This window comes from Bubalus kerabau, chromosome 6 (assembly GCF_029407905.1).
Source record: "Bubalus kerabau isolate K-KA32 ecotype Philippines breed swamp buffalo chromosome 6, PCC_UOA_SB_1v2, whole genome shotgun sequence".
Lineage (NCBI taxonomy): Eukaryota > Metazoa > Chordata > Mammalia > Artiodactyla > Bovidae > Bubalus > Bubalus kerabau.
This window is the reverse complement of record NC_073629.1, coordinates 71,434,501-71,452,891: the sequence shown is the minus strand read 5'-3', so window position 1 is coordinate 71,452,891 and position 18,391 is coordinate 71,434,501. Positions and strand designations below refer to the sequence as shown.

The window sequence follows — 18,391 nt, the reverse complement described above, 5'->3', positions numbered from 1 at the left end:
TCCACACACAGACACACATTAAAAAAAAAAGTAGACATAATAATATCTTATTTATAGCTATATATATGACAAAATTAGGTATCCAATAGATTTTTGTTGTTATTGTTTAGTTGCTAAATCATGTCCAACTCTTTTGTGATCACATGGATTGTAGCCCACCAGGCCCCTCTGTCTAAGGGATTTCCTAGGCAAGAATACTGGAGTGGCTTGCCATTTCCTTCTCTGGGGGATCTCCCTGACCCAGGGATCAAACCCTCATCTCTTACATTGTAGACAGATTCTTAACCACAGATCCACCTTATTAATATTTTTTTTCTGTTAATACTATTATTTTTCATTGTGTAAAATGCTTAACACCCCATCTAACTGGCTCCAAGAGAGAAGAAAATCAGTATTGAATTCTGAAAGAACTAAGTAGACTAATTTTAAACATTTGTTTTAAAAAGATTGTCTCTGTATTATCCAGCCAATCTTTTTTTCTTTTCTAGTTCTTGATCACTTAGGTCACTTTTCCCCTCCATCAGCATAGATAATTTAGCTGAATTCATGTTTAGTTGAACCAGCAGTAGGGATCTAACAGAATGAGTTATTATCTTTCTCTTTTGGATCCTTGCCAAAACAATGTGTCTTCCTATTGAACACTGAAGCTCTGAGGCCAGTTTGGATACTGAAATAAAAATTCCACATGTTATTTCAGAAACAATGCTAGTAATACTATTTCAGTACAATTAGAAACAACACGATTTTTAAGCACCCCAACTAGAACTTCACATCCCAAGTCAGTTTATAGGCTAACTTCAGACAAGCAACATATAGATACCAATTTCTCTGACATTTAATTAGCAACAGGTATGTTGACCAAGGCCATTGTTCAAAGATTTCTTAGTCAAATGCACATATCCCTAGAAAGCATAATACTTTAAGATAGCAACCCGGAGCCTAAAAATTATATGATTACTGCTGAAGAAAGAAGGCACTAATGGTAAAATCACTGACTAGTACAGTGAAAAATGAATATTGAACTAGCTGTAATCAGAAATCCATGGGGAACAGAGATTTCCGAAACTGCAAATAACCGAGCACCACACCATGTTGTATACCAATTAGGTAAGTTTTTTAATATGGGCAAAATGATTTTTCCCCCACAAAAGACCCTCTGTTGGAATTGTAAAGAAAAGAATTCATTATGAGCTGGGAGACCAGGATTGACCATTTGAAGACCTGTGATATAATACAAATACACACATCAAAAGTATGCATTTGTTAAAAAGCCTCTCCCAATACCATGCAATTCTGGTTCACTCCCTCTACCACGCTCTACACCACTTTCACCCAATAAATCCTAATCTTTAAAGTGCCGCACAGTTTTGAAATGTAAAGCCTACAATCTGAGAAAACTTCATAATTTGGAATGTCTGTGCTTTATTTCTGCACAGGCTTTTCTCAGGTGGAAGTTTACTGGTGGTCTGAGGCTCTGTAGATTTCCCACGATGCTATATGTTGCCTTTCCATTTGTGTATGACAGATTGGCTATATTTGTATATCTCTTCTCCCTTCAAAGGATCAATTAAAATGACCAGTCAGGGTCAGGAATGTCTGCTATTTCTGGAATCTTTCTCCCTCACTTCTGCAGAGTGCAGTTACAAAATCACTGCAAGAGGCAGGAATAGAAAGTGAGAAAAAACTGAGGACTTAAAAAAAAAAAAAAACCAATCTATTATATTTGTGTTTAAAAAGAAAATAAATACCTGAGAATCCACCATCCAAGGGAACAACTAGCATTTGACATCAATTTAAGTCTAACAGTATGGTTTCCCCATCAGTTCGGTTCAGTCGCTCAGTCAAGTCTGACTCTTTGAGACCCCATGAATCACAGCACGCCAGGCCTCCCTGTCCATCACCAACTCCCGGAGTTCACTCAAACTCACGTCCATCGAGTCAGTGATGCCATCCAGCCATCTCATCCTCTGTCGTCCCCTTCTCCTCCTGCCCCCAATCCCTCCCAGCATCAGAGTCTTTTCCAATGAGTCAACTCTTGGCATGAGGTGGCCAAAGTACTGGAGTTTCAGCTTTAGCATCAGCCCTTCCAAAGAACACCCAGGACTGATATCCTTTAGAATGTACTGGTTGGATCTCCTTGCAGTCCAAGGGACTCTCAAGAGTCTTCTCCAACACCACAGTTCAAAAGCATCAATTCTTCGGCACTCAGCTTTCTTCACAGTCCAACTCTCACATCCATACAAGACCATTGGTTTCCCCATCACCGTAGTGCTTTTTTCTCTAACCCAAATTAACCATCATCCTGAATACCATGTTCCTCTTTGAAAGTTAGTCACTCAGTTGTGTTTCTCCAGGCAAGAATACTGGAATGGGCAGCCATTATTCATCTTTACCTGGCATCTATTTTTATATATTTTATTATATGTGTATACAGGGAGGGAGGTGGGAGGGGGGTCCAGGATGGGGAACACATGTACACCCGTGGTGGATTCATGTTGATGTGTGGCCGAACCAATACAATATTGTAAAGTAATTAGCCTCCAATTAAAATAAATAAATTTAAATTAAAAAAAATTAATGTTTTAAGTTTTAACTTTAGCATGCAGTATTTAATCTTTCAGAACCTTTTTACATTTATTATCATGTTGCTAATGTTCATCCAAATAGTTGCATACCACTGTTTCAAACTGCTATATAATATTCAAATATGGAACTTCATTTTACTTTCATATTTGCTTTTTGACATGTTACCCCCAAAATCATCTTTAAGGACCTATAAGTCACCCTTGGTAACTTCAATATTTCAATGTGAAGCATATTCTGGCATAAAGTCTTTGAACAAAACATTACCTGATTCTCTCAACAGTTATATGGGCATACTGACTGACTGACTCTCCATAAAAGCTCAGGTGGAGAGAAGGCTTTTCATTGTGTCTCTCTTTCATTAAAAACTACAAAAACAGCAATAAAAAGAGGCAAAACATCAATTTTTACAACTCGGTGATTTCAATATTAGATTGTCTTTTGTTAACAACAACAACAAAAAAGTTACTTAACAATTTCTACTACCTGAAATGTGGTATCAGGCTTAAAGAGTTGAATCATTTTTTTAATGCAGCCCACTCTATGAAAGCCTAGTTTGTAAGCTCTGCACTTATAATTAAACAACTATGAGCTGCTGTTTCTGAAATGACAAGCATTAAAAAGCTGCACCAACTTCATGCCAGTTCAGGACCACTTCCAAATGATCCCATGTGCCAGTGGGCAGTGTGACTTAGTGGCCTGCATACCCAGGACCCTAGCTCTCTCCTACTGGAGAGCTAGTCTTGCTAATCTTGATACCAAACAGGCCTTTTGATGAAATTGATTAGCATTTCTCTCTGCCTCATCCTGTTAATTGAAATTTTAGAGGCCATCGTATATTGGTCATTATTATAGAAGGCAGGATAAAGCCTTAGTTCTTAGGCTTTTGTCCTTCCCTCCAAATTACTGTCCTTACAGAAGTGCAAGCTGCAGTGAGTGGGACACTGCCCTCTTTACACACTTCTTACTGAGCCAAGTGTGTTTCACACTCCTTGAGGTGGTACTAGTTGTCTAATTATAATTTTAGACTAATGATGTTCTGTGTATTGAGAAAGGGAGGAAATAAGAGAGCTTTGAGTAAATTCAAGGAGCAGTTCTGGGTAGACTGTACAGGATAGGGCAAGCATACATAGCATAGGAGCTGAAAATCTGGGCCTGTGGCCTTGTCAGCAGGGTCCGGCTGTGTGAGCTCCAGGAAAGTACTTATCATTACATTTTGCTTTCTTTAGTGGAAAATCTACAATGAACTGGGCACAATCAGTGGGCTGATTTCTTTCCTTTTCCTTTATTTTAAAATAATTTTATTTACTTCTTTTTGGCTGAACTGGCTCTTCGTTGCTGCAGGAGTTTTCCTCTAGTTGTGTTGAGTGGGGGCTACTCTGTAGTTGTGGTGTACAGGCTTCTCATTGTGGAGGCTTTTTCTGTTTTAGAGCACAGACTGTAGTTCATGGGGGCTCAGTAGTTGTGGCTCCTGGTTCTAGAACACAGGCTCAATAGTTGTGGTGCACAGACTTAGCTGCTGTACAGCTTGTGAGATATTCCCAGACCAGGGATCGAAGCTGTGTCTCTGGCATTGGCAGGCTGATTCTTTACCACTGAACCACAGGGAAGCCCTTCTTTTCTTTTTCCTGAGACACTGTACCTACAGTCTATTTGTCTCCTTTCAGGCCCTTGAACATGAAATGCTCCTTCTCAGTGACTTCAGAAATACTGCATCATCTCCCCAACCTAGTTCCAGATTCTTCCCTCTCACTCTTCCCTTTCTCATAGTTACACCCTCCTCATCCATCACATCCCAGCTCAACAAGCACTTCGTAAAGAAAAGTTTCCCTACTTGCCCTTAGCTATACGTTCCCACAGCACTTTCTTCACCTTCACTACACTTTGTATTTGCTGTTGTTGCTGTTCAGTCACTAAGTCATATCCAACTCTTCATGACCTCATGGACTGTAACATCCCAGACTTTCTTGTCCCTCACCATCTCCCGGAGTTTGGTCAAATCCATGTCCATTGAGTTAGTGATGTTATCTAACCATCTCATCCTCTGCCTTCTCCTTCGGCCTTCAGTTTTTTCCAGCATCAGGGTCTTTTCCAATGAGTTGGCTCTTCACATCAGGTGGCCAAAGTATTGGAGCTTCAGCATCAGTTCTTCCATTTGAATATTCAGAATTGATTTCCTTTAGGATTGATTGGATTGATCTTGCATTTCTAGTATCTATATACTTTTCAATAAGATCCCCCAGCAATCATTACATTTCTTATTAGCAGACAAAAAAAAAATGCCATATATTGTACTAGAAACAAAACTAAACAAAGCAAAACATGTTCAAGAAGAGATCAAATGAGAGGAAAATGTTATAAGAAAATATAGAAACAATTGAAAGAAGGCCCTGCACACTTATGCCAACATAGATTTCAGTTGCTTTCAGCAAAGAGAAGATACTAATTAGTAGAATAATCTTTGTTTCCCAGTTTGAAAGATTTCTGTGATTGCTTTCCTCTAGTGCCATGCTAGGCTTTAATGGTTTTAAAGATTAATTGACACCATGTGAAAGCCAACTAGCCAATTAATGGCTGCAAGTCACCTAAGTGCCCTAAAGAATGTGTTCGCATTGCTTAGGTAGCTAGTCTGATGCATTGCTTTACACTTGTTTTTCTCATTGCCATGTGTATCTTCAATATATCTTTTCTCCTTATATAGACTGTGAGCCACATATCAGTACCTCCTCATAGCTAATTAGTAAATTAACATATATTATCTATGTTTAGTAGTAAACGTCTTAACAATACCAATCAAAATTTCTAGCACTTCAAAAAACGTTATATTTTTCATTTTATATATCAATTTCATGTCTAAATTTTATCTTTTGGCAAATTTTAAAGTGAAGATTAATCGTATGAAACCTGCCTGTTCAGGGAGTTGTATGATGTGGGACAAAACACCTGGATGTTAAAGTGTTTTTATTTTTTTTAATAGAAAAAATTACAGAACTTTCTAGCCAAGAATCATGAAATGTTGCTTTGAGTTTGGAGCATCTTTTTCGCTACAGCTAACTTAAATCCTCTTACTGACTATATATTATTTTGTCATGATTATAAGGAGCTGAAAAACATTTGCATTTCAATTTGATTTAATGTATAATAGTAAGCATTTGGGGGATTGCCCCATCTGTTAGTCACTCAGTCGTGTCCAACTCTTTGCAGCCCTATGGACTGTAACCACCGGGCTTGCATTCTTCAGGCAAGAATACTGGAGTGGGTAGCCATTCGCTTCTCCAGGGGATCTTCCTAACCCAGGAATTGAACCCAGGTCTCCTATATTGCAGGAGATTCCTTACTGTCTGAACCACCATGGAAGCCCCTTTGCCCCCAGGCATGCTTTATTTTATTTTGTCAGCTTCATTTTTCTTTAGACCCCAATTCCTCAACTATTTTATTTGTTATCTTCTAATGAATTTGATCCTGGAAGCTGCTTAAATTCCTTTGGAGAAAAACTGTGAAATGAAAATAAATGAATGCACAAATTAATTAATAGTAAATCCAAAAACATTTTCTATAAGTAAATTATCTCATTCTATAGTAAAAATCACTGAAATACAGGGGAGAACTCATCTATTTCCTGAATTCCACATCCTTGAGCTTCCAATTTTCCCCAGGAGATACTTTAAGCTTTTAAAAAGGTCCCAGGACATGAAATAGTCATATGCAAATAACCAGTGAATAACCATTGTAGCTGTTAATTTCAATATGTCAAAATATTAGATTTACATCTCTCTATGGATATCAGCATTTTACAAAGAGGAATGACATCCCTGATTTCATTCTATTAAGGCGTTTAAAGTAAGCAGTCCCACACTGCTCTCTAATCGCTTGGCAAAGAAGAGGGTTTAGTTATGCAGTCACAGGCTGAAATCCCTTGTTTCTTTCAAAGAATGAATTTCACTGCAAAGAGAAATGTTGGGCAGGCCAAGGATTGCCAACCACTGCAAATCTCTTTGAAAGACTTGCTATTTCTTCATGCAACAAAGGGAACTCTGTATTGAACTCCATGTCTGTGGTGGTTTTACCTGGCTACAACCCTTACTTGCCTTAAATCTTTCTGTTGCATACTGTTTGCACTTGCTATTCATTCCCCCTGGAGCAGTGTGTCTTGGCTGATTGGAATAGCAAAATCCTCTGTCTTGTTTCAAAGAAGTAAGTTATCTCCATATTGTTATCCCAGTCACTGCCCCATAGAAAGACTTCTAAAACAGGCCCATGGAACACAACAGAATAAAGCGTACATCCACTGGATTGTTAATGGGTGTAAAGGAAAGAACATCTGGGCCTCAGCTAGTTCTACTTCTGGCATTAACTGGCCATGACCTTTAAGGCTGTTGTTTGGCTTCTCAAAATCTCAATTTCCTTACCTGTAAAGTAAAAGAAGTTAGTCTGTGGTACACGTCAAAAAAGGACAAAGTCAGAAAACTTTAATGTGTGTTAATTCTCCTAGTGATCTTATTAAAATGCAGTTCCTGATTCAGTTGATCTGAGATGGGGTCCAAGATTCCGAATTGCTAGCAATCTGGGGTGATGCTAATTTTGTTGATCTAGGAACTACATTTGAAGAGTTAGGGAGAGAATCACAAAAATTCTTTGACTTCATTAGACCACCTAATTGTAAAGTAACATAAATAAATGAAAACTTCTTTCAATATTTATATTGAAATTGTTTTTCATTTACTGTGTTTTTAGGTGATACTTAATTGAAGTTAGTTGAAAGTTATTCCTTTTTCTCTCCTTAATAGTCCTTTGCCCTCAAAATAGAATAAAAATAATGTGTATTGAATAGCATGTAACATGTGTTGACTCCTACTATGTCCTGTGAACAATTAAACTGATAGAGTAATCACATGACAAAACTTGAGTCAAACCCAAGTCTTCTAACAGTGATATTTCTTAGGACCTCTGACAAAAACAATGAACTAGGGAACTCCAACAAAGCTGCTTTCATTGAAACTCCAGTTGTATCATTGCTATGCTCTGAAGAACTAGACTAACCATCTTATCTAGAAACAAAGGGTTTAAAAACATATCTTAAAGAAAACTTAGGGAAACTGAAATGCTCTAGTAGGCTATACACATTTAGGACTTAGAAATGCCCTTTCCAAGACTAATGCTGGTGATTAAAGATGCAGGCCTATCCAGGACACCTCCTGAGGCAGGAGGACCTCCCCCTACTTGCCAAGGTAAAGCAATTGGAGATTCATTCCCTATGGACTGAAACTCCAAGATGAGATTAGCAGGACAATTAAGGCAGGAGGCTGGGCCCTGGCCAGACCACATACCTCTCATTCCTGAAGTCAAGAGACCTCCCTGACAACACATGCACATAAAAGGCTCTTTGGAGGCCACAGGGGAGTTATGTCAAGGGATGTTCCCTACTCATATGCCTTTTTAGTAATACCCACTTTGGTTAATGATGCATGTATACACATGGGAAGATTCTGAGATATATCAAATATGGACTGTGAACCAGGCAAATCAAAGTGATTGGCCAAAGGAAACCCAGAAGAAATGCCCTATCAAAGTAATTCAAACTGCCATGAGGGCATGACCAGGCACTCTCCCTCTGAGTCCGCCCTTGTGTGTATCCACATGTACTATACTCTTTTTCTTCATAATAAATATTTGTTTCACTACTTTCCATTTTTGTAGGAATTCATTTCTGCAAAGCCAAAGGGCCAAGGCCCTTGTCACTGACCACCGGTCTAGAGCCTAGGATCTGATGCTTTCACTGCCACTACCCAGCCTCAATCTCCAGCTGGAAACCCAAGCCCTGCTCTAAGCCTTTGCAGACCAAGGCCGCTCAAGATCACTCCCAGTCTCCTTTGCATAGTAGATTTTCATTCTAGGAGCAGATTCAAGGCCAAGTTTCCATTGCACTTGCATGTTTAGCTCTGATCCATTTTAAATGACCACACAACCACTTTTTCTGTGTGTCATCAAAAACTTATTTCCAAAAGTATTATTTGGGAAAAAAATATAGAACTCTTTATTCATAGTTCACTTAGTAAATTAACAGACTCAAATTAAAAGTCTATATATGTATAATGATTCTTAAGTTCCTTTTAGCAAAAAATAAGGTACAACTGTAAAAGAATGTAGTGGATTATTTATAAAACTCTGTTTCAGTAGTAAAACTGCCATCCTACCTATAACTCCAGAACTATCCTTATACTATTCCTAGAGTAACTCCTACTTACTTTTTCATTTCTAGCACAAGCTGGAATCAAGATTGCCGGGAGAACTATCAATAACCTCAGATATGCAAATGACACCACCCTTATGACAGAAAGCAAAGAAGAACTAAAGACTCTCTTGATGAAATTGAAAGAGGATAGTGAAAAGCCTGGCTTATAACTCAACATCCAGAAAACTAAGATCATGGCTTCCAGTCCCAACACTTCATGGCTAATAGATGACGAAACAGTGAGAGATCTTTTGGGGCTCCAAAATCACTGCAGATGGTGACTGAAGCCATGAAACTAAAAGACACTTGCTCCTAGGAAGAAAAGTTATGACCAATCTGGACGACATATTAAAAAGCAGAGATATTACTTTGCCAACAAAGGGCCATCTAGTCAAAGCTATGGTTTTTCCAGTAGTCATGTATAGATGTGAAACTTGGACCATAAAAAAAGCTGAGTGCCAAAGAATTGATGCTTTTAAACTGTGGTGTTGGAGAAGACTCTTGAGAGTCCCTTGGACTGCAAGGAGATCCAACCAGTCCATCCTAAAGGAAATCAGTCCTGAATATTCATTGGAAGGACTGATGCTGAATCTGAAACTCCAATACTTTGGCCACCTGATGCAAAGAACTGACTCATTGGAAAAGACCCTGATGATGGGAAAGATTGAAGGTAGGAGAAGAAGGGGTCAACAGATGATGAGATGGTTGGATGGTATCACTTAATGGACATGAGTTTGAATAAACTCCGGGAGTTGGTGATGGACAGGGAGGCCTGTGGCGCTGCTGTCCACGGGGTCAAAAAGATTCGGACACGACTGAGTGACTGAACTGAACTGACCTGACTTTTTCACTTCTTATTCTGTTGGGGGAATGTGTAATTTCCTCGGTTCTGTCTTGCCACAGCAAAAATCTGTAGTGACGGACAGATCCAGTGTTACAGTTCAGTTTTATTGGCAAGCAAAGGAAAATATATCCTCGAGGTGTGAGAGTAGGCAACCCAAAAGATGAGAAGAGAAGAGAAACCTCCAGCTCAAATTTAGCTCCTCTTTTTATATGTTTTTTTCTCCCCCATCTGAGCCTGCCCTATGTAAATTGGGGTAACCAGAAGGGCTGTTTGTTTTACCTGAGGTCCTCACTCTTGGTCCTAAGACCTTCCTTTGATCTATTTTCATAGGCTTTTCCCTTCTTTGTCTTTTAGCCACCACCATTTTGGACTCCTTTTTCCTATTCTAACTACATAAAAATCCCATCCCTATTATAATCAGATTTACTCCCTAAACTGACATCTCACAAACCTTCTGAGGCCACAAAGATCTGGGTGTATTTATGTAAAGCACAAGATGAGGAAACTCCTATTTCTGCCTTTCCATTTATTCATTCACTTATCAAATATATAAAAACCCTAATTTTACATCAGGCAATGTAATAGGTGCTAGAAAAAGTTTATGTCTTGATTTTCATTTTTCACCAAGTTCTTGACATGAATCTCATTTAATCTCAGTTGCCCTCATGGAATGTATAATAACCTGATTTGGCAGAGGAGGTACAGGTTTCTCCAGGAAAGTGACTTTTTTCATAGCAGTAGAATGTGAACTCTTACCTATATCTTATAAAGCAGAACTTTGTTCTTAAACCTCAGATTCTTTCTACTTTACACACTCAGTTTCTTAACTTAGAATTATAGCATTCGTGTCAACTTTTGCAAAAACTTGTTTTTACTGTAACATCTAGCAGTACACAAGAAAGTGTCTGAGAAGCCCAAGCAGCATGTATTACTAGCAGTCTAAAGCAGCCTATTTTTCTTGGGGCTGTGTATAAAAAGGTAAGTCCATAGCACAGGGAGCTCAGCTGAGTGCTCTGTGATGACCTAGATGGGTGGGAAGAGGTGGGGTGGGAGAAAGGTTCAAGAGGGAAGAAATATATGTTTACATAGAGCTGATTCACTTAGTTGTACAGAAAAAAGTAATATGAAATTGTAAAGCAATTATACTACAATAAAAATTATATGTGGAATCTAAAAAGAAATTATAGAAATGAACTTACTTACAAAATAGAAAGAGACTCACAGACTCAGAAAACGAACTTAGGGTGGCTGAGGGGAAGGGATGGTTAGGGACTTTGAGAAGGTCATGTAAACATTCAAAGGTTCAATCAATTCAGTCGCTCAGTTGTGTTCAACTCTTTGCAACCCCATAAACTGCAGCACACCAGGCTTCCCTGTCCATCACCAACTCCTGGGCCTTTCTCAAACTCATGTCCATCCATTCAGTGATGCCATCCAACCATCTCATCCTCTGTCATCCTTCTCTCCTCCTGCCTTCCATCTTTTCCAGCATCAGTGTCTTTTCTAATGAGTCAGTTCTTCACAGCAGGTGGCCAAAATATTGGAGTTTCAGCTTCAGCATCAGGTCTTCCAATGAATATTCAGGAGTAATTTCCTTTAGGATTGACTGGTGTGATCTCCTTGCAGTCCAAGGGACTCTCAAGAGTCTTCTCCAATACCACAGTTCAAAAGCATCAGTTTTTCAGTGCTCAGCTCTCTTTATGGTCCAAGTCTCACATCCATACATGACTACTGGAAAAACCATAGCTTTGACTAGATGGACCTTTGTTGACAAAGTAATGTCTCTGCTTTTTAATATGCCGTCCAGGTTGCTCATAACTTTTCTTTGAAGGAGCAAGTGTCTTTTAATTTCATGGCTGCAGTCACCATCTGCAGTGATTTTGGAGCCCAAGTAAATAAAGTCTGTCACTGTTTCCACTGTTTCCCCATCTATTTGCCATGAATTGATGGGACTGGATGCCATGATTTTCATTTTTGAATGCTGAGTTTTAAGCCAGCTTTTTCACTCTCTTCTTTCACTTTCATCAAGAGGCTCTTTAGTTCCTCTTGCTTTCTGCCATAAAGGTGATGTCATCTGCATATCTGAGATTATTGATATTTCTCCTGACAATCTTGATTCCAGCTTGTGCTTCATCCAGCCTGGCATTTCGCATGATGCTCTCTGCATGTAAGTTAAATAAGCAGGGTGACCATATATAGCCTTGACTTTCTCCTTTTCCAATTTGGAACCAGTCCATTTTTCCTTGTCCGGTTCTAAATGTTGCTATATTTAAAATTAGTAATCAACACTGCTATATTTGAAATGAATAATAAATAAGGACCTATTGCATAGCACATGGAACTCTGCTTAATGTTTTGTGCCAGTCTCGATGGGAGAGGGGTTTGGGGGAGAATGGACACACGTGTACATATGACTGAGTTCCTTAGCTGTTCACCTGAAACTACCACATCATTGTTAATGGGCTACACTCCAATACAAAATAAAAAGTTTAAAGTTTGGAACAACAACAAAAATAACAATGAAAATAAGAAAAAAGAACTAAGGAAATGTTTAAAAAAAGAGAGAGATGTTTTCTCTCCATTCTATATGAAATATATAGGAATACTTTTCACATAAACAGCATCTACTCTTTGGAGTAGATCAACATTTTTTTCTAGTGAATCCTACTCAAGCCTGTGAATCTCTCCTGTCCCCCTTGAGTGTTATGTATTAAACAATGCAGAGTAGAGAAAACCAATATAAGTTGCCTAGCCTATTTTGAAAATACTTTAAAAATATGATGTAATTTTTGGAGGGATCATTTGTATACCTTTAAAAAATATTATACTAGCTTTATTCATCAAGTTCTCTTTCTTTTGCCTCCACAGAAAAGCTGAGCACAGAAAGATCTGTCTACACCCAAACCCAGAGATGTTGTGTGCATCATCTTGGCTCAGTCAGCTGTACAAGGGGAGAAATGTACTTTCTCCAAGTAAAGATGACCTTCTCCAGGGGGTATAAATCACCATTTATATAGATAATATCATGGTGTGCAAACACAGTTAATCTTTAACTAAATTTGCTTATTCTTTAAGATATTACCTAGGTATAATACCTGTTCTCTCAGTAATTCTAAACAATAAATATTTAGGCTTCCTTTGTGGCTCCAATGGTAAAGAGTCTGCCTACAATGCAAGAAACAGGCTTTCAATCCCTGGGTGAGGAAGATTGCCTGGAGGAGGGTGTGGTAATCCACTCCAGTATTCTTGCCTGGAGAATCCCATGGACAAAAAAGTCTGGTGGGCTACAGTCCATGGGGTCACATAGAGTCGGACACAACTGAGCAACTAACACACAACTCCCAGTAATTCTAAACTCCAGTAAATATTTATTGAATGCCTACTGTGTATGCAGGAATCTGCTAGACTCAATAAGAACAAAGGAGGCAATAAAACCATGAGAAGACATAGAAATGATTAAATGAGAGTAATAAAAATGCTTTTTAAAAAATATTCTTTGTAAATGAGATAGGTCTAGAAACTTAAGTTAATTTTGTGAAAGTTTTATTTTCTTAAGCCTGAAAGGAAATATAATTTAAGGCATATTAATATATACCTTGTTCAAGGAAAAAAGTTTCAAGTCTTGAATCAAAGACATGTTTATTACACTTGCGAACTACCTGGTATCTGTATTGTTTCAATTACTGCCTTGAAGAAAAACTCATCTGGTTTATGCTACAATATTTTATAGAATCTAATCTCTTGCCTAGAGAGAGAAATAGTCTTTAAATACAAAAAGGTAGTCTTCAGAAGCATTCAATAAGACACAGCAAATGCAAACTGGGTCTAATAGCTAAAGACTTTTTGACTTTTTAAGATGTTCAATTGAACATTTAAAAGGTTTAGTCTCATATCAGTTCTAGAAAGCCCCCCTGGGGCAGGCTTAAGTAACTATGCCATTAGGCACTCAGCTGCAAATTGCCTATTAAGTCTGACTGAAACTGTAAAATTGCTTTTCACAATGCAAATTAATGTAAATAAGAACAATTGGTTACACATATCACAGGCTATCAAATTGTCGACAGATGATGCATACTCCCCTCCCCCACTCAGAATTAGCATTACTTTAAAGTTATATTTAGTAGGTTTTAACAGTCTTGGGTATCTCATGATAAATTCCACAAATTTATTGTAAGCAGTACATGTGTCCTATGTATGTTATCTATTATATGAAATTTAAACCTGTTTTTACCTATGTCTGAGGGTATTTATATTCAGATTCAGTGGATATACTACAACATAATCCATTTAGCCTCAGCTCTTTGGTTACAGTAGCATCATTCAGTTACTTAACATTATTAAAAACATTTACCTATTTTTTAACAAGTGTCTTATAAGAAAGAAAAAAAGTACAAGATTATAAGAATGGCATTAAGTCTCTGAATAGTAATATATATATATAGAAAACTTATTTCTATTATATTTATGATTATTGTTTTAGAAATTTACAAGTTATTTAACCTTTTAAACCCTTAGTTTCCATATCTGTCAAATGAAAGTAATAGCATGCAACTAATAGAAAAGAGATTTCATATTGTAATCTGTAATTACAAGGTGGAATGAGTGAGACTTGTAAAATGTCAGCAAAAAAAGCATATTCTTAACCCTACTTCCATTCAAGTATAATCTGTGGCATCTTAGGAGTTTTGGCCATCTCCTAATGCAAATCTGAAAAAAATAGCCTTGCATCTCAGTATAAAAATACTTGCCACTATTGTCTTGTCCTTAAACTTTTAAGGTCTCAGCCAAAAAATGAAATAAAAACCTTTTAATTTTAATATCCTATTACAATATCTATGAACCTATCAATTAATCAACAGCTATTTTAAGATTCTATCATTATTACTGTACTAAGATAAATATGAGACCAGCCTCAACTTCATTTTGAAAAGAGAAAGTATAAAAACAATTAACATGGAAGTATAAGTGTATGACCTCAATCTATAATGAGCAATATTTCTCCAATTTTAGTAAAGAATGTAATACTTCTCTACCAGAGAGTATAAATATCCATGTGAAAATAATCTATTGAACCTTATTTCTAAGATTCCATTCTACTACTATATTGCAGAAATGATCAAGATCCTATTTTTAGAAAAAAGATCATAAAAAGAATTAAAAGTTTATATAATTCTGAGACAAATGTATAATTTAGGTGAGAAAAAGGTTATTTACCTGATGTTTTATTTTCATTAATTTATTGTCATCCAAGCTCAAGTGGCAACCTTTCACCTGATATAATCACATAAAATGGTAAAGTCATTAACAAAAATATGTCATACTTCATACTTCATTTCAAAGAATATCACATAGGCACTTTTCTTTAATTTCTATACATTTGTAAATAACAATACATGAAGCACAGTTTATATTTTAATATTTCTCTTTTAGGTATCTTTTGGTATTAATTTTTAATAGTAATACCAACTGGTAAGTAATTTATTTTGGAGTGAAAATAACCACCCAAGCCCAAGTAATCATGCAGACTTCAATTCCATGGAGGCAGTGAATACTGCCTCACTAGAAGAGTGATATTCATACATTAAAAAATAAAGTAAAAAAAGAATGTGGGAAATGATCCTGGGTCTCCTACATTGCAAGCAGATTCTTTACCATCTGAGCCAATAAGGAAAATCCTCCAATAAATTTGTTCCTGTATTTAAATTCAACTTACTTTTTAAAACCATCAGTAATAGTAAATGCTGGGGCTTCCCAGGTGGCTCAGTGGTAAAGAATGTGCCTGCCAATACAGGAAAAGTCAGAGATATGGGTTTGATTCTTGGGTGGGGAAGATCACCTTGAGTAGGAAATGGAAACCGGCTCCAGTATTCTTGCCTGGAAAATTTCATGGACAGAGGAACCTGGAGGGCTACAGTCCATGGGGCTGCAGAGTCAGACACAACTGAGCAACTAAGCAGCAGAGAGTCAGACACAACTGAGTGACTAAGCACATGTGCGCACACACACACGTGCACACACACCCAGTAGTAAATGCTATGGATACACATCAGGAGTACCTATTAACCTGCTACTCTAACCCATTAAGAGGGCAGGCTGGAAGTTCAAGTCCCTCGGAGCAGGAGTAAGGCAATGAAATATGAGCATCAACTCCTCTACCCACTGAATGTGACATTACTGAAGAGTAGTCTGTGTTGTCTCCCAGAGTTCTCCAGCAGAATTGAGCAGATTTTGTCCACAGTATTGACCTACTTGATAACACAATGAAATTTCTTCCCTTTTCAATCTTAGTTCCATAACTCCCTACCTGTATTTCCTGGATGACTTCACAGATGAACTACATATACTCAAAGCTTTAAAGAACCCATATTTTGATAGCACCATTATATTTTGCATACTTTTACATATGCTACCAGTAAAGTAGAGCACAATTAAATGTTCACAATTTACTTTCTTCTTTAATTCACCATTCTACATCAGTTTGTATAAGATATAAGCTCTCATCATGAATATGAGAGTGATATGTTTGCCATTGGAGGAAGCCCAGAAAGTATTCTTGTTTTTTTTAACTGAAGTTATCAAAGACACCACATTTTCTATAGTAAAAGAGAGTAAAAATGGATAGATGTATATCTACATAATATCTGTCCTTACATCTATTTTTCAGATGATTCTGGTAAATTGAATTTCACTGAAAAGAAAAACACACATAAAATTTGGGGTTGATGTTCTCTACTAAACCTGAAGAAAAGACATGAGAGCATAAGAATAAGTTGAAGTTAAAAATGAATCTACTGTCAGAATGGAGGAAAAACTATATTTAGTTAAGCATCATTCTATCTTCCCACTGTTGTTTGGTAAAGATGGTTTTCTTTGAGGACTAAAGATCAGAGATCCTTGTTAATAATCTATAGTAGGGCCAGTCCTTAATAACATCTTGAAACAGAAATCTTTAACTTTGTTTCCTTTCATTAACTGTGACCCTACTAGTCAGGAATCCATTTATATTACTTAGGGGAGAATTAGCATTGTTATAGAAGAAATGAAAAAAAAAAAAAGGCCAATGAGTCAACATTCTTTTTTTTTTTAAGCTTTCAAATGAAGCTAAGGGGAATCAAAAGACATAAGCTAGTGGGCAGTCAAGAATGGATTCTTTGGTCATAGTAAAACAATAGATTAGATTCAGAATCAACCTAAATTTTCCACTCAAATTTTCCAAATTTTCGCCTTCATACAACTATTATTGGAGAAGGAAATGGTAACCCACTTCAATATTCTTGCCTGGAGAATTCCATGGACAGAGGAGCCTGGCAGGCTACAGTCCATGGGGTCACAGAGTCAGACATGACTAGGTGACTAACACCACCATTATATGTAATCAAAGTTCTCTTCTGCCTCTTGTCTAGAAGTGCAGCCATCAGCATCTTTCTGGTGTTGTCTATGAATCAGCCAGGAGAGATGACACTGACAATATCTGAGATGCTCAAACTAACAAATATAGCCCCGTGCAAATACTGCCCAGCACATTAGTGTTAGTTGCTCAGTCCTGCCCGACTCTGCAAGCCCATGGGCTGTAATCCAACAGACTCCTCTGTCCATGGAATTCTCCAGGCAAGAATACTGGAGTGGATTGTCATTCTTTTCTCCAGGGGATCTTCCTGACCCAGGGTTGAACCTGGGTCTTCTGCATTGCAGGCAGATTCTTTACCAACTGAGCCACTGGGGAAGCAAAATATCCCTAAGTATCCCAAAATGGAGGGTGGAAAAAATGGAAACTGACAAGAGACAGAAAAAGCCACTGTGATCTTGGGTGAGACCTGCAGTGGGATTCTACTTGCCACCATTCTCAGCCCTCTAACTATATCATCTGTTTACAATAGTGATTTTCAAGATATCAAAATATTCCATGCATTGAATTGGATTTACCTTTTAGACCCCATTCTAGAGATAGAGCTGTATTTTGAATCTTCACTCAAAAACACTTCCCAAAGACAAATAACCCATCTGAATATATTTTCCTATTTTAAGCTGAATGTTTTGTGTCATGTGTCATACTGGCAGTGTTTTTAAATGTTTCTGATGGTTTTTAAGGTAATTCTCATACACAATCTAATTTTTCTTCACCCTGACATTTCAATATTAAAGATACAGTCTACGAGTAACAGTGTTGTTTCTGGAACAGTTTATTTCAATTCTACAGAATTTCTACTAGTCTCCTTTTATTAAAAGAGGCTTTATTCTCCCCTGATAAATTTGACTTTATAAGAGCAAGATGCTTACTAATAAAATAAAATAAATTTAAAATAATGTCTTTCACATGTAATCTTTAAAACAATACAGAGACGGGAATTTAATCCAAAGAGCAAAAAATTATCATTGATTTCAGCAAATCAGAAGTCAGTATCTAAGTCTATGTTAATTTGCCATTAGATTAGCATAAGGATTATTTTAAAACTAGTGAGTAAATTGTATAAATTATTTGTATCCATTTTTAATGTAAGAATTTTAAATTACCCTATGTATTTAAATATCTCTTTTTTAGGAAGTTTGCCACAGCTGTTTCTGGAAATTAACTAAATGCCATTCTTAGCCATTATTAACTAAATGTCAGTCCAAAGGACTTAACATGAATTGGTATCTTATTTTTTAAGATTCAATCTATTTCTGTCAGTGTAATCATCATGTGACTTCTTGGGTTTAGATAATTGCTATTACTTGTGGACATATTTTGCTCT

General features: G+C 37.1%; 1 long non-coding RNA gene across 1 annotated transcript in view; it reads right to left on the bottom strand.

Moving 5' to 3' along the window:
• Positions 1–5,572: 5,572 nt before the first annotated feature.
• LOC129655263 (uncharacterized) overlaps positions 5,573–18,391 on the bottom strand; it is an 87,128-nt gene continuing 74,309 nt past the window's right edge. Inside the window, exons 2-3 of the long non-coding RNA XR_008715854.1 lie at positions 14,874–14,930; positions 5,573–6,077 (exon numbers count right to left, since the gene is read on the bottom strand). This is a non-coding gene — a long non-coding RNA (uncharacterized LOC129655263). The remainder of the gene's footprint in view (positions 6,078–14,873; positions 14,931–18,391) is intronic.